General features: G+C 45.7%; 1 protein-coding gene across 3 annotated transcripts in view; it reads left to right on the top strand.

The window, feature by feature from the left end:
* The window catches only part of ITPR2 (inositol 1,4,5-trisphosphate receptor type 2), a 1,735,249-nt gene that overhangs the window by 1,275,334 nt on the left and 441,987 nt on the right, over positions 1 to 17,928 (top strand). The window lies entirely within an intron of this gene.

The following is a 17,928-nucleotide window of genomic DNA, read 5'->3' as shown; positions in this document are numbered from 1 at the left end:
AGGGTGTGTAAGTAGGTCTGCAACATTGTTGCCAAAAGCTTTAGAATTATTTTCTCTATAGAATGTGTTCCCTAGGTCTTGTGTATGTGAGATTATCAGACAAATTGGCTTTTAACTGGTTTCAGCAGGGATCCACATACTAGTGAATATTTTGATTGGGGACATTTATTGGGGATATATGCTGTATTTGAGCCCAGGTAAAAAAAAAGGGGCAGTACTCTCAAGGAATAAATAAACAAATAGGTACTCAGTCTACAATAAAATATTAATAAAATACTGAATTATTATTGGACATCCAACTCAATTTGTCTGTGAGGAAATACCTTATTTACACTCTACTAGCATCTAGATCCCTGCGATAGTCATATCTATCAAATATAACCATATCTAGTCACACATTCTACAAGTCATATTTCTTTAATTCTATAGCATTTATTTATATATGGCAGATGTATCATGACTTAAAAAAATCCCTATTCACACCATCCTTCTAAAGATGATATTTATGTCAAAATGTTTTTATTGGTTTTAGATTCAGACCAATACAAGACAAACATTGATGGGAGCCGCCAGTATGGCTTACAGATCACGAATTACAAGGATCTAAAGTACCATGTTCCGTTTGTGTACTAGGACTCGATCTGCTTTGACAACTCCCTTCATGACCCTCGCTGGCCACTGCTGGGCTGATCATGTGCCACACTCCTATAACTCACATTGTTGGTCATGTTATTCTTTGGCACCCACGTCTCCCACCTCCACCCGTTCTTTCCACATAACTCAAAGATAAAGGTAACTAAACAAACCATGGTATCATGGCCGAAAAAAGTTCAAGCTTAGTCATAAGTGAGAATGAGGTCTGGGACCACCCAGAACCTCCTAAGGCTCCTGAACCAGGGGTAGTGGCCTCCCAGGAGTACTGGATAAGAGGTGGAAGCCCTCAGTCGGGACCCACATGCCAAAAAGTGTAGTCCCTCAGACAAGTATTCGACCAAGGGGGCCCAAATATAGTCAAACCCCTTTCTCAAGTCCTCCACTATATCTGCCATCCTTTCCATCGCTAGTGCTCGCCATAACCTGGCGTGCCATTGCTTTAGCCTTCTTCCATGCAGGCCGCAAACGTCATCTTGGCTGCCCCGAAGCACAGCCACATCACTGTGCGGTCCCCTTGTGTTTGAAGTTTCAAGCTGGAGTCCTGAATCCCCAGTAGAGTGTGCTCCATTGTTGCGGGAATTGGGTAGCCCAGGATCAATTTGATTTGGGATAACATTTTCTTCCAGAAGGGCTTGATGCAGGGGCAGTCCCACCAAATATGCCTGAAGTCCCCCAGTAGCCCGCAACCCCTCCAACATCTATCTGAGGCTTTAGGGAAGATTATGTCCAGTTTCTGAGGGTGCAGGTACCAATTGTACATACTTTTATAGTGAGCCTCCCTTAAGAACATGGATCAGTTGCATTTGGGGATGTCCCTGTATAGGGAGTTACATTGTTTTTCCTCCAACTGAGTTGCTAGAATGGAATCCCAAAACTTTTGGTGTTTCGGAGTTGTGTTACCCTAGAGCCCGTATGAGTGAGTAAAGGAAGGAGATGGTCCCTTTTATGGAAGCCCCTTAGGAATAATTCCCTAGTTGTGGCTAGCTGAACCTAAAGTTGTTGAACCCAGTGTTTTAAGTTGTATTTCAGAGGGCTGAAGCTTGAATTTGTTAGCGCAATCCTCAAATGTCAGTAACTTCCCCTATTTATAAAGATCAGATATCATGAGGCAACCGCCCTCCCGCCAGCCTTCGAATGGCCCCTCCTGGAGGGAACTCTGAGTTGAAGTGGATGGGGGTATAGGGAAAAGGGATGGATCTGGCAAGGTCGTCCCAAATCCTCAAACTGGTAACTTTGGGGGTGCTAATATAAGCATTTAATGGGCGATTTTGTTTCTGCTTCCATATGAGATCCCAAATCGTCCTGCCCACTATTTGTCAGTCCATGTGGAGCCAGAGTTTTTTAGATTCACGGAGTGACCAGTCATTGACCACCCTCAGTTGAGCTGCTCTGTAGTACCCTAAGAAATCCGGTAAGGCCAATACCCCCTCCCTTTGTGCCTTGGTTAACACCCGATGGGATAGCCGCGCCCTCAGACCCTGCTAAATGAACATAGTGATCTTCTTTTTTCAGGTCAATAAAGAGAATCCTGTCTACTGGAATCATTAGGCCTTAGAAAAGATAAAGCAGCCTAGGGAGAATGTTCATTTTGATAGCGTTGATACGCCCAATCAAGGAGGTGTAGGCTGTTCTACATCTGGCCAGGTCCTCTTTGAGCTGGCATAACAAGGGAGGGTAATTAGCCCCCTAGAGGTGCAGAATCTTAGGAGTAAGAATGGTACTCAGGTATGTGATGTCTTTGTGTGTGCTTTGGAAAGGGGACATTTCTTCTATGATCTGCATAGTCTCCTTGGGCAAAGTCAAGTTAAGGAGTTAGGACTTTTGGAAGGTTTACCTTAAACCCCAAAGCTTGTTCTTAAGAGGCGAGTTCTGTTTGGATGGCCAGAAGAGAGGACACCGGCTTTGTGATTAGGAGAAGCACGTTGTCTGCAAAAAGAGAGATCTTGTGCTTGTCTGTTCCAAACGGAACCCCACCTATGTTTGGGTTGATCCTGATGCGTTCTGCTAGGGGCTCGATGCTGAGAGCAAAAAGCAGAGGAGACAGCAGGCAACTCTGCTTAGTTCTCCGTGAGAGACCAAAGGATACCAAAGCCACCCCATTCACCAATACCCAGGATCTTGGAGCAGAGTAGTTGGCCGCACCATGCCTATGACCGCTCAGCCCTCCACAGGGCTTGGTCGCCCCACTCACTGCTGCCGCTCCTGCCTGCCTTTGCCGCCTCCTGTCTGCAAATTCCTTCGCTCGCTGCCCGCTGCTCCTGGGAATTTCCCGCTGCTCCTGGGAATTTCCCGCTGCCCGCTGCTCCTTGGAATTTCCCGCTGCTGCCTCCCTGCGGCCCCACCCCCCTGTGATTCCATTCGCCGCCCCGCTCCCGCCACCCAGCTGCTCCTCCCTCCCGGCTCCTCCCTCCCGGCTCCTTACTTATGACGCCCCCAGAGCGACCGCGCAGCGGACGCGCCGATTGAGCGCCAAAGGTGCGCCAAAGGTGCGCCAAAGGTAAGCCCGTCTGCGCCCGTCCGCGCCTGGCCCGCGCCCAGCGCCAGGACCCCTGGCCCTCCCCGCCGAGGCAAGACAACCCGACTGACCTACGCCGCCGCCACTCTCAACGCACTCAATGCCGGCCGGACCCACGCCAAGACAAACACCAGCAGCAACCACCTCAAGTGCATCCTGATCAACACCCGCTCGGTGCACAGACACGCCGTGGAACTCTGGAACCTCCTCGACGCTACATCACCGGACGTCGCCTTCCTCACGGAAACCTGGATGAACGCCTCCTCTGCACCCGACATCGCCATCGCCATCCCGGACGGGTACAAGATCATCAGGAGGGACCGCATCAACCAGACCGGAGGTGGCATCGCCATCGTCCACAGGAACACCATCCGCATCACGACCGACGCCAACGACTCCTACGCCGCAGCCGAACATCTCCACTTCCAGATTCACACCGACCCTAAGACGACCCTCAGAGGCACCCTCGTCTACAGACCCCCGGGACCACGCACACAATTTAGCGAAGACATCACAGACTTCATCAGCCCGCACGCCCTCCCCTCCACTGACTACATCCTCCTCGGGGACCTCAACTTCCACCTGGAGAACAACAAGGACCGCAACACCACCGCCCTACTGGAAAACCTCGCCAACCTCGGACTCAAGCAACTGGTCAACACCCCCACCCACTACGCCGGCCACACGCTTGATCCCGTCTTCTCTTCCAGCAAGTACATCACCTTCAGCCACGCCACCGGACTCCACTGGACCGACCACAGCTGCGTCCACTTCAGCTTCAAAAGATCCACGACCCACCACCACCCGCAACAGGTACCTCACAGGAATTGGAGCAAGATCACCGCAGACCAGCTCACCACCTCCCTCAGCCAGAGCCCACCCGCCAACACAACGGACCCCAACGAAGCAGCCTGCAACTTCACACAGTGGCTGACCGCCTGCGCCAACGACCTCGCGCCACTAAAGAACCCTCCCAGCAGACCCAGAAGCAAGAAGGCACCCTGGTTCACCGACGACCTCAAGGACTCCAAGAAGACCTGCCGCACACTCGAGAAAAGCCTGGCTCCTCGACCGGACCACCGACAACATGACCGCCCTCAAACACGCTACCCGCAAGCACCACCAGCTCATCCGCACCACCAAGAAGAAATCCCTGAAGGAACGACTGGACAACAACGCCCACGACAGCAAAGAGCTTTTCACTATCGTCAAGGAGTTCTCCAACCCCAGCACCGGCACCAACGACATCACTCCGTCACAAGACCTCTGCGACTCCCTCGCCTCGTTCTTCCACCGCAAAATCGCCGACCTCCACAACAGCTTCGGCGCCCCACCCACGCACCCAACCGTCGAACCAATGCCCCCCCACCGCCACCCTTCGCACCTGGACCATGGTGACCACCGAAGACACAGCCCGCACGATGAACACCATCCACTCCGGATCACCGACCGACCCCTGCCCACACCACGTCTTCAACAAGGCCGACTCCACCATCGCACCCCAACTCCGGAACATCATCAACGCCTCCTTCAACACCGCCACCTTCCCGGAGAGCTGGAAGCACGCCGAGATCAGCGCCCTCCTGAAGAAACCTACAGCGGACCCCACCGATCTCAAAAACTTCCGGCCCATCTCGCTCCTCCCTTTTCCTGCTAAAGTCATCGAGAAGATCGTCAACAGACAGCTGACTGCCTTCCTCGAGACGAACGGATCCCTCGACCCCTCGCAGTTCGGCTTCAGAGCCAACCACAGCACTGAGACCGCCCTCATCGCAGCCACCGACGACATCCGGACCCTGCTCGACAAGGGGGAAACAGTGGCCCTCATCCTCCTGGACCTCTCCGCTGCGTTCGACACGGTCTGCCACCGCACCCTAGTCCAGCGCCTCAGCAACATCGGTATCCAAGAGAAGGCACTGGAGTGGATCATCTCGTTCCTCGCCGGAAGAACACAAAGAGTCCGCCTCCCCCGTTTCGCTCCAAGGCCACCGAAGTCATCTGCGGCGTCCCGCAAGGATCTTCACTCAGCCCCACCCTCTTCAACATCTACATGAAACCTCTCGCAGCCATCGCATGCCAGCACAACCTCAACATCATCTCTTACGCCGACGACACCCAGCTGATCCTCTCCCTCACCAGAGACCCCGACACCGCCAGAACCTGCCTACACGAAGGGATGAAAGACGTCGCCGAGTGGATGGAGGACAGCCGCCTGAAACTGAACTCGGACAAGACGGAAGTCCTCATCCTGGGATCTTCGCCCTCCGCCTGGGACGACTCCTGGTGGCCCCCAGCCCTGGGCACCGCACCCAAGCCAACCGACCACGCACGCAACCTGGGCTTCATCCTGGACCCCTCCCTCTCGATGACCAGACAAGTCAACGCCGTCTCCTCATCGTGCTTCAACACCCTGCGTATGCTTCGCAAGATCTTCCGCTGGATCCCGACCGAGACCAGGAAGACTGTCACCCAGGCACTCGTCACCAGCCGACTGGACTACCGAATTGCCCTCTACGCCGGAACCACAGCCAAGCTACAGAAAAGACTTCAGCGCATCCAGAACGCCTCCGCCCGACTCATCCTGGTTGTCCCCCGACGCAGCCACATCTCCAGCCACCTGAGGAACCTGCACTGGCTCCCCGTCGACAAGAGGATCATGTTCCGGCTCCTCACCCACGCACACAAGTCTCTCCATGACCTGGGCCCCAAGTACCTCAACGACCGCCTGACCTTCTACACGCCCACCCGCCAGCTACGGTCCACCAGCCTCGCCCTCGCAGCCGTACCACGCATCCGAAGAGCCACCGCCGGAGGAAGATCCTTCTCTTACCTGGCTGCCAAGACTTGGAACTCCCTCCCCATCCACCTTCGGCTGACCCAGGACCATCTCGCCTTCAGGAAACAACTCAAGACCTGGCTGTTCGAGCAGTAGCATACCCCTCCCCCTAAGCGCCTTGAGACCCTCCCGGGTGAGTAGTGCGCTATACAAATGGCATGATTGATTGATTGATAAAGGTCTCATTGAACCCAAATGTCCTAATTGTTTGAGTCATAAAGGCCCAATTGACCCGATCAAAGGCCTTCTCCGCATCTAACAAAAGAAGAGCTGCTGGGATACCTTTCTTCTGCACTTTCTTAATAATGTGTACCACCCTCCGTAAATTATCATTTGTTTGCCTACCCTTTATGAAACCTGCTTGATCCGCCTTGATGAGCAATGGCATGCTCTAAGCGAGTGGCTAATATTTTAGACTATAATTTGTTGACTAAGTGTAAGAGACCTGTAGGAGGCACAACTTGTGGGATCTTTTCCCGGTTTGGGGATGACCCAATTCAGCGCTTCCCCCATGGAGAGGGTCACCCGCTACGAGGCTGATATGTCGTTAAAGAGGGTCACTAATTGGGGAACCAGTTCCGGTGAGAAGGTATGAAAGAAGTGAGCATTTAGCCCATCTGGGCCATGTGCCTTCTGAAGATTAAGTGTGTCTATCGCCTTCTGGACTTCCTCACTGGAGATAGGTCTGATTAGATCTTCTTTCGTGGAAGCTGATACCTGTAGCAGAGCAAGAGTCTCTAGATATTGCTCCTGATCACCCGCCTCCTGCAGGTTACCGGTATACAGGGAACTATAGAATTCCCCAAAAGCTCCAGCTTTCCCCTCTTCTCTTTTCTGGGAGACCCCATTCATATCTACTATATGTGCAATGTATTCTTTTACCTGCTTCGCTCTGAGTTGGCGCGCCAACAGGGCACGACTTTATTTCCCCCCTCATAACTTTGGGCTTGCAGGCGCAGGAGAGATCTTTCCACCCCATTAGTGTAGATGGCCTACACCTTCCCCTTAAGCTGCGTGACTTTCTTAGGGACCGAACCGAGGGGTTGGTCTTAGAATCATTTTCAGCATTTCGGAGTTCCCCTTCTAGAAGCAGTCTTTCCCCTTTGCATTGGTTTTTGAGTGCGGAGGCTAGTTCAATGCATTTCCCTCTTAAGACTGCCTTGAAGGCATCCCAGTAATTAGCAATAGAGGTTAGAGCAGGATCGTTAAGGTAAAAAAATACAGGGATTGCCTTTCCTTTCTTAATTCGTCCCTGAGAAGGCGATCCCTGCTGAGAAAGTTGGGGAAATACCACCTAGCATGTTTAGAGCATGGTGCGGGCCAATCCAGGACCAGTTCTAGAAGGGCTTGGTCCGAGAGGCAAATCGCGTGGAACTGGCGTCTTGAAAGTTTGTGGAGAAGGGACTGGCTAATGAATGCATGATCAATCCTGGAGTAGGTCCTATGCGAGTGGGAGAAGAAGGAATAATCCTGTGTCGTGGGGTGAGAACCCCTCCATGCATCTAAAAGACCTAACAGTATAAAGCGACTTGCTGAACACCCACCCTGTTGCCCTATGTGGGTGGGTTGTGTCCAGGGACGTGTCCCAGATTGAGTTAAAATCTCCCAATAACCATGACTCATTCTCCCGCATCAATTACATATTTGTTTCCCGGGCTGCAGACAGCAGGGTGGTGGCAGCTGATATTCTTCCTCGTGGGCTCTTGGACCATTCGCCGGTGGACATCACTCTACGTGCAGAAAGGGCGCTCTGGCCCTTTAGGTGGTGCCTCTCGGCCTGGAACCTCCAGAAGCAAGAATACAGAGAACGTGTGGAAGAAGCCATTGATCTATACTTGTCGTTTAATATGGGGTCGGTGAAAGGGGCTGAATCTCTCTGGGAGGCAATGAAGCCCACACTTCGTGGGGGGACATTTCCTTCTGTGCTGCGGCTTGTTGAACGCGCAGAGAATCTGAAATTCTTTGCCTGGAGGCGCGTAATAGGGAGGAAAGGGGGTGGCTGGTCCGCCGCAATTACTGCTCACACAACAGGGCTATTCGCATCTCCTGCTAGACCAGGCCCACCAGGCTTGGTTGGCGACCTGGAGCAGGATCTATCAGTGGGGGGATTAAATCAAGCAAGCTGCTGCTCAGTCTGTGTCAGGGGTCGCTTTGCTCCCAGGCTCTCCCGGGCATTGTGGGGATGGACGGGTAACCTGTTTTGGACCCCTCGACCATTGCCGAGATCTTTGCTACGTACTACGCATATCTCTATGCCCCCAAGGAATGCTTATCGGCAGAGGTGATAGGCCGCTTCTTAGATGACCTCCCACCTCAGGCCCTTCCAGACGAAGTGAGTGCAGAATTAGATCGCTCACTCACGGAGGACGAACTGAGTGCCGCCCTCGGTGACTTATACCCCAGGACCGAACAGTTTCCCGAACAAATTTTGTTAACTTTTTTTTATGCAGCTGGGTCCCCACTATCGCAAAGTGGTGGAAGAGGCTATGGAACAGGGTTGCTTGCCTAGTGATTGGAGACACGTGGAAGTGGTAGTATTCCACATACCTGGTAGACCTCCCGATCAACATGCGTCATACCGACCTATCTCCCTTTTAAACGTTGAGGCAAAGGTTTTGGCCAAGGCGTTAGCCAACCGCCTCCGGCCACATATTTCCTCCTTAGTTCATCCTGATCAAGCCGGGTTTATGCCCCAGCGGGTGACCTGTCATAATATCCGTCGGGCACATGTTGCTGTTGCGAGCGTCAGGGGCTTGGGGGAGCGAGCTGTGCTTTTGCTGGCAGATATGGATAGGGCATTTGATTCTCTGAGTTGGGTGTACCTATTTACACTTCTACGTAGATTGAACAGAGGGCCTCGTTCTCTGTCCTATCTAACCCTCTATATACAGACCTAACAGCGTCTGTGTACGTGGCGGGCTCTGTCTCATCTACGTTTTCCATCGGTCAGGGCACCAGACAGGAGTGTCCACTGTCTCCCTATTTGTTTGCATTGGCGATGGAGCCCCTTGCTGCCTGGGTGAGGATTGATGCCAAAATGATCGGTCTCGAATGGGCGCATGGATTGTCAGATCATATCGCCCTTAATGCCGGCGATGTGTTGTTCGTCCTTACTAATCTGGATAGGATAGGCCCACGGCTGTTACGCATCATGCAGGCCTAGAGGGAGACCTCCGACCTGTACATGAACCCACGGAAGTCTACCCTTTGGGTCCTTGCTGAGGAGGGAAATCTTGGCTCTTGGGCATCCGCGGTGCAGGTGGTGTATGGGGGGACAATTTTTTTAATATTTGTTCCAACATGCCATTTCCCCTAGCTTGGAGGGGTTGTAGGTGCTGGCAGAGTTCAGTCCAGTGGAGGCAAAGTTGTTCATCACAAGATATCCAAAATCTAACAGTACCTGGTCACGGTTAGCTCCCCATCTCTGCAGCATCTAAGGGAGATATGGGAGGGAGATGTAGGCCCGATGGATGAGGAAGACTGGACAGAGGCTCTGGTCTCCCCATAAGGACAAAGCAAATATGGGATTCTTTTTAAATCCTGATACTTCTACAATATTTAAATAAATGTTATAGAATTGAAGAAACATGAGTTGTAGAATGTTTGATTAGTTATTGTTATATGTTATAGATATGTCTATCACAGGGATCTTGATGTTAGTGGAGGGTAAATGAGGGATTTAGTCACATAGACCAATTGAGTTGATTGACCAATAATAATTCAATAAATGATTGTAGACTGAGTATTTGGTTAATTTAGCCCTTGCGCAAACACCCTCTTTTTTTGTGAACAGTCGCAGTCTGGGTTTTTTAGGATGATATGGGCTTCCCCTAGATAATTTTGCTTGTATTTGAACCCAGGGTTAGCAAGCATTTAGGGCAATTTACTGATCACACATGCTTCTGAGACACAAGGAGATCGACTGTGATGTGACTACTCAAATCCTAACACACTTTATATCCTAGAATCCTGTGCAAATGTCAATATCTTTACTTTTCTGTTGCAGAATACTCCAGATCTACAAGTAAATGGCAAAAGTCCTAGCATCTAATGTTACTTCACTTCACCTGATTAAAACAGTATCTCATGTGAGTGGGTGGGCATGTTGCATGAGACAGGAACAGTGCTGTTGACTTAACACAGTCTCAGTTTTGGCCATTTCGCATCAGTTACAATAATCCACCAACATATATGAGGTACTGTTTCTGTCACAGAAATCTGGGGAAACTCTGTTTGACCTGCACATCTAATTCTTGGCAGGAAAAAATGGTGTTACTCCTTCAGGTGTCTATTGTTCGGAAATATATAGGGTTGGTATGTTTTCTAGGTTCCAACAACTCGAGGCTCAAATACTGCAACTACCTGCTTCCCAAAAATCAACCTAATTCCAAGCTTCTTTCCTCTGCTTTCCACTGTAATGCTCTTAGGCATTTCCTGTCCAGGGCAATGTACTTGTGGGCACATGTTATCTGAAATGTAAGAATGTAGGGTTGTGGAACATTTGCTATTATCTGTTGAATTTCGATATATTTTTGACTTCCTATCACAAGTCAGTATCCCCAAAAAACACAGTTTACAAGAGCTTTCTCAGAATCATCTGACATTATGGGTAATCTGAAATTCGGAGTAGAACAAATGTCTTCTGGCCCTTGCGTACATTTCAGAAATATATAGCTTTCATTCAGCCCCAATTCCTATAAAAAAAATGTAATCAAATAAAACATGTTTGTCATACTATGAAAACTATTGTAAACCTGGGCTCAGTTGCTGGCTCATGGTATTGTTTAAAATGTTGAACATTCTACAAGCACTAGGCATGTATGCTCCAGGACTATTCTGTCAGAAGTAATGATATATTATTTTTGGGATGTGCTGTCTGCGCAAAATTTACCTATAAACTCCTGTAATCAGTATATTTTTTCCCTATAATTCTGTGCTCCAGCAAGAAGCAAAATGTTTTTTTTGTTAGTTAAGAAAAAAAACATACTGCATCTTGCTTTTTGCCCTGACCAGACTCATAGCTCTATGCCTCAACAACGAGCGAGTTGCAGATTGGATTTCTGCTCAGGTTAAAAGAAATATCAAATACTGGTCTTGCGCCTCACTGGGGTACAAACGTGTATGTCTCTCTATGCTGCAAGGAGACACATGCTGGTTGGATATTATTCTAGCTACAGTAAATAGGGCGGACATGACAGCTGTCTAACTGTGGTTCACATTGATCATTAATTCATCCTGCATCCGCCAAGCTTTAAATTAACCTCCAAGTCTTATCAAGATTAAATAACTGGAACAACCAGCCGCGGCTGGTCTATTGGGCCTGAGGGGCCACATTCCCATATCGTTTGCCCCTCAATAAAAGCGTCTGTCAGGTCGAGCCAAGGTCAGCCTGGCCGACTCTTCATTTTCAGGTCAGGCAGCCAGGAACTAGACATGCGTAAAATGCGCAGGCTCCCGGCTGCCTGAGCTGAACTGTGCTGGGCTGAGGATGTTCAGCTCCTGTGGGCGTGAACTCCTCAGCTCAGCAATGTTCCTTAAGGGCCATCCGCCTTGGTGATGAGGGCTAGCGTCACTCATTGCCTTGGACCTGGGCGCGCTTCAGGTTTAAGCACTGAAGCCCCAGGATTGAGTGTCAATCAGTGACACTTCATCACAGAGTGGGGTGGGGTCAGCAGTCTCACTGCCATATCCCACTCTGTGATGAGGTTGGGACTGATTGCTGCCTTTCCTCATTGGCTGACCATTGGTCAGCCGATAAGGGAAGCCAGCAGTCCCAACCTTCCTGGCACCTCCGAGGTAGAGCTTGCAGAGGTGTATGATTAAAAAAAAAAAAAAAAAAGAATGTTTGGGGCGTGCGTGTATGTTTGAATATTTGGTAATGAGTGTTGTGAATGGATGTGTGTGTGGGTGTGTGTGTGTGTGTGTGTGTGTGTGTGTGTGTGTGTGTGTAAATACTTGGGTGTGAGTGAATGAGTTTGTGTGTGTCCTGTCTGCCCCCCTTCCTCCTAAAATTACCAGCTGCCACTGGGAACATCTATGCTCTCCTTCTAAGTTAACAAATCCATACTATACAAATAATTCAATAGAAGAAAAATAAAGTATGCATGGATTTCAGTAAGCACAAATCCTCCTCTCCAGCCTTGAAGTCCTTTCATTGACTTACTCTTCATAAAGGAATAATGTTTAAGGAAGTATGCATAATGCACAATTCTTGTGCTTATTCCAATATCAGAAACACAGATAAAACGGTTTATGCACGTCATTTATAAGTGTATCTGTCTATAATTAACGTTGATTGTAAAAGATCTTCACTGTGACCTGCAAAGAGATGGGGAAATGATAGCCGTTTGCAAACTCTAGGGTGGTGCGATCGGTGCCACTGCACCAGGCGCTGACTTGGGTTGGGGGCGTCATTTTTACAAGTAATATCATTTTAAAAGCTCCAACCTGCTGGCGCATTCCTGGCCTCCACCAATTTTTTTTAGGCATCAATTAAAACGTCAAGATAACTCTGGTGATGATTTATCGTTTTCCCGGAAAGAACCTGGAGGTTTATCTAGTGTACGTTTTGACTCATCAAAGGGTAATGCACAGGGTTAAAATGCCTGCTGCTCAGAACGTGTACCATTTAGATAGCAAAGTGCATGCAATGTAAAAAGGTCAGTGGGTTACTGCTTCTGTAAGAGAGCTCCTTTTGTTACTAGTCGTTTGTAAGTTACAATCGTAATATAGAACATTCAGCTATTAACTGTCATCAAAGAGCTGTGTGTAAACTGCAAGGTATATGTTTGAGCTATATGTTTTTTTTGCCCAGTCTTTCATTATCCTAATTTTGCCAAAAGGGTTAATTTGGGTGGACAATAATTCTTGTTATTAAAGAGAGCCCCTAACAGTGGTGTTACATTTTAAATTCTGAATTTGTGCATTTCCAGAATAAGGACTCTTAAACTATATTGCCTACCAGTATCGATGGCATGTTACTCCTACACTACACCTTGTAGTCCTGTCTGATGCAACATTTCCTATACACTGATTTACACACCTATGAGTGTCTCTGTGCAATGTTTGTGTGATGTAAAGTGCTCTGAAGTCCTACACTAGTATGAGTGGTGCTGTAAAACTAAATGAATCTGATAGACAGTGGTTCTGGAGACTTGAAGGGCACTGTTAAAGGGCGGTGGTGAGGGAATCCGTGGCCGTAGTGGTCATTTGGGGGCCCAACAGACATTGTCGCACAGGGCGCCAACAGTGCCCTGATGTAAATTGCTTATGCACAGACCCTCAGTTCTGAAATAAGATTTCAGAAAGCATCTGCCACATGAAATATCCCAAAGTTACATATATACAGCCTACACTAGTGTTGAAATTGACACTTTGAATGCCCTTCAACTTTGAAAAAACTGTGTAAATCCACACGGAATTAAGGAATGTCATATACCAGCGACAATAGCTGTATTTATCCATTTTCCATTCAAAACTCATGGCCTTGTATTCATACTCAAACTGTGCTCACAGGACCATTTCAGCGTAGACTTTTCATTGTTCACATATTATTAATTTACATTGGTTCAAAAGTTAGTCAATTGGACCATTCAGAAAAATATTTTTTATTATTTTATAGAGTCTGTTGAAATTGCTCCTAAAATGTGCTGCAGTTCATTGTTCCTTTCTGCTGGCCAGCACCCTCCCCCCTTGTCCACTGCTCTCATTGGGTAAGTGAGTTCACATTCTTTTTACTGGCTATTTGCGCCTCTACCATAGCTGTTCACAAACACACTCCAGACAATCGTACTTGAATGAAAAAGTCCCAATTCGGTTTCTTCATGTAGATTTCTGTTCACCTGCTTACATCTTGGTTCACTCTGGATACCCAGAAATCCTACAGCAAACGGTCTCACGCTTTAAATTTACAAAACAATCTCTCTCCCCGACTCCTACTCTCAGACTTTTTTTTCTCCTGCTCCCTACCGCACAACATTGCTTTGGTACCAGTTACTGTCTGTATCACAGCTTTATGTTCTTTCACAAAAGCACCATGGCAATTCCCACTAATCTGTATCCACACTAACAGTCTGCATTGAAGGATCACATAAGGATTGAGAATTTAGTCTAAAGTCTTCTCACTGGCCCTACATTTCGTGCTCATGGCCTAGCAGAGAGAGCAGGGTTGCCCTGCTGTGGGGTGATTTATAATCCCAGGCTTTTCAGTTTTTGTTTTAGAAGTATGACCTTCTGCAAAGTGCCTAGTGACTACCCAGATCGTAGTATGTAATGTGCAATTTCGAATAAACCTCTACCTAATAAGAATACCAGCTATGGTTCATATTGTAAAATAACAGGTGTATGCACCACTTTTAAACCCCTTTAGCATTTTGATTTTAATCAATTTTATTGGGAATGAAAAGAGAACACATAGATTACAGGTATTATATGAAGGAAAAATATCATTAAATTATCATATCGAATAATGACACTATCCTAGTGAAACACACATGCCAAAGGTATAATACAATTAAAAAAAAATGACATTGCTATTAGATAAAAACTGTAAAATATAATGTTATGCTATAGGGTAGGTGAAGAAGAAAATTTAGGACCAATCATAATAATAATTTTATATATTTATATTTTGTAATTGTTTTTTAATATAGAAAAGAAAGAATAAGGGGGAATGAAATAAATAGCAAAAAATAAAATAAAAGGAGGAAGGAAGTAGGTAGGAATTAGGATAAGTAGGAGTGCGAGGATAGAAAAGTAGTCAAAGGTAACAAGAACAAATCAGATTTGATTTTCTGGGATAACAGTGAAGAGGAGAGCATCCATATTTTAGAGTTATCTTTCCAACAAGTAAGAATAACCTTAAAAGCAAGAGCAATAAAAAGATCAAATAATCTCAACTTCAATGAAGTAATGTGGGAATCAACTGATAGGGATCCAAGGAAAACATTTTGAATGGATAGAGGGACGTTGCAGTTAAATATCTTCATGCATTTAGACCATACAGAATTCCAACAATTAAGAACATTGGGGCAGTAGTATAATAAACAGAGTAATGAGCCTTTAGAGGAGAGACAAGACCAACAAAGAGGAGAGGTGGAAGGATCAACTTGTCTCCCTCCTTTTGTCCTCCTGTAATTTTCTAAATATACTTATATGTACCATTATTTATAAGTTTGTCATTTTAGGAGGAGACCAGCAACCATTACTCTTATTTTCCAATGGAGCTGTTTTTACCAACCATTAACCAATTTCTTCATTCCTTCCTCAAAATACATGTAACTCCTTTACCGTTATTTTAACGATTCTAGTATATTGTTGGTATTTCTCATGGAACCTTTTCTCTGCCCTCACACATACTTTTCATAACAAATTGAATCCAGGCTACTACTGTAAGTGATATATGGCTAATCTCTGCATTTATTGACTAAATGGTTACCAACTGTACTAATATTGCAAGCATTTTATCCAGCTCATCAATCTTATCTAATGTTTTTCAAATTGCCTACATATAATTACCTTATACCACGAAACAACATCTCCACACTACTTCAAAGTTTCCATTAAACGCTACACTCAAATGCCTACTAATAAGCTAGGAAGTAAGAATCCTCAACAACTTCTCTTCACAGAAGTTCTCCAACAATCTAACATCATGCCAACAAAAGGAACTACATCCTCTTCACCCAACTTGCCTCAGGTCTCGCCCCCTACTACTGAACATACATCAGCGGAGACCATGCAACGTATACTACATGAAATTTCTGGGGTAAGTCGCCAACTAGAAGGAATGGATGCCACAATTACATTTTTGGCTGAAGAGACCAAGTCAATTAGAACAGACATTGAAAGCTTTCACACCAGAATTTAAGGTCTTGACTCTAGAATCCTGATATTGGAAAATCGTTTTGACTCAATTCAAAACAAAGATCAGGATCTTCTGTTCCTCCACAGCAAAATTGTCGACTTAGAAGACCGCAGTAGAAGAGACAAAATCCGCTTCTTTGGGTTTCCGGAACATATCGAAGGCCAAAACACCAGAGCTTTTCTTTGTAATATACTTCCACACTTGGCTGTCGTTTCTTTTACTCCACCTCTAGAAATCTAACGTGCTCACAGAATTGGTCCCCCACGTAAAGATCCTGCAGAGCGTCCAAGACCCATTATTGGCTGTTTTCTTCATCATGAGCAAATTAAAGTTATTGGCTGCAGCCCGCTCACAAGGCTCCTTTTCATTTGACGGTCATCTTATCCACATGGCAACTGATTTTTCCAAGGAAACAAATGAACAACTGAAAACTTTTCTTTCCATGCGATCTCAATTGCGACAACTAGAGATTCTAAAGATTTCTATGATCCGGATCATCTACAGACATTTCTAGACTGTATTAAAATTCAAGACATGGAAATCCAACCTTCACAACTTGATCAATTTCAATCATCCACTTCCTTCTACCCGCAATTGCCGGATCACAGATGAGAAAACCTTAGTAATTCCAGGCACCGTGGTAGGAATTCGGAAAGACCTAATAGCTCCCAAGAACATAAAAATTCAGCTCTGCAATCTGTTTCTACTTTCACAAAAGAGCCTCATAGAGACAACTCTAGGTCCCCCCAAAAAATGCCTCAGATGCGGACTGAATAGTCTCCTGCGCCTTAAATCTTTATTCATAGGTTTAGCTGTAATTTATAGTAGACCTTCTATTTACTCCTGGTCTTCATTTATTAATATCAATATCAGATTTAATCAGTCTACTTCTGCGTGTTATGATATTTAAACATTGTTAGATGAATTGTAGTCAGTTCTTTACTCTACCTCTACTTTCTCTTTATTCAATTTTACATTTATGATGTTCTCTTCCCTAATAATGGTTGCCTGTTTTTCCAACATGCCATAGATGCGGACTGAATAACTTCCTGCTATTCAATTGGTTATTTGTAAGCTTAGCTGTAGTTAATAGTGGACCTTAATTTTTTTCCTGGTCTTCATTAATTTATTCTAAAATTACTTTGTCTGCTTCTGTATGTTATGGTATTTAAACATTGTTAGATAATATATAGCCTGTTTTATTACTTTACTTTCTCGTTATTCAATTTTATATTTATATTTTCCTCCTTCAGAATGGTTGCCTGCTTTTTTCAACATGTCAAACTGCACTGTATTACTTTCATCACAGTATTCTATTCTAATCCATATTATTTTATTTAAACTACTGATATTAGTTACTAGTATGTTTTATACCATTTTAGACTCTTTTCATTGTTAATACTTATATTACGAGTAATTTGCACTAAATTATAAGCCAATGATATTTGAACTCCCCCTTTTTAATTTTACCATTATATATTGTATTTTCTCCTTTATATTTTTATTGTTCCATTTGAAAAATATTAATATCAATATTATAAGTTATATCATATTACCATAGGCCATATTCTAATATAACTATTCTGATATTTAATTACTTGATTACACATTTGTAATAATTCACATATAGTTACTTAATACCATTTCATGCCTACTTATATGCATAATGAATATTCTTTTAGATTAGTATATGTAATTTTTTATTGATAATCTTTGTCTTTACTATGAACTATTCTATGGATCTTAAATTCTCACTTTGCTCTTCCTCACTCTTATGACATGTTCTACCATATTCATGAATCTTTACCAATATGTTGCCATTGGTTTTCAACCTTATACTATTGCCCACCCTACTAATTCTTCCTTTTCCCCCCGAAAGGGTCCTCCCCCCGCGGCTGTGCTCCAGTGACCCAGGCCCGCGGTTGATAGTTTAGGACTCCCAACTTTGTTTTATCTATACCCTCTTCCTTTATCTTATTCTTATTGTACCCATATTCCTTCCCTTCCTCTTCTCCTTATTACATTCTTAACAAACAAATAACATCTTACTACATTATC

The sequence above is a fragment of the Lissotriton helveticus genome, chromosome 1_1 (genome assembly GCF_964261635.1).
Source record: "Lissotriton helveticus chromosome 1_1, aLisHel1.1, whole genome shotgun sequence".
NCBI classification, from domain to species: domain Eukaryota; kingdom Metazoa; phylum Chordata; class Amphibia; order Caudata; family Salamandridae; genus Lissotriton; species Lissotriton helveticus.
The sequence above is the reverse complement of the archived record's forward strand: the minus strand, read 5'-3'. Positions and strand labels throughout refer to the sequence as shown.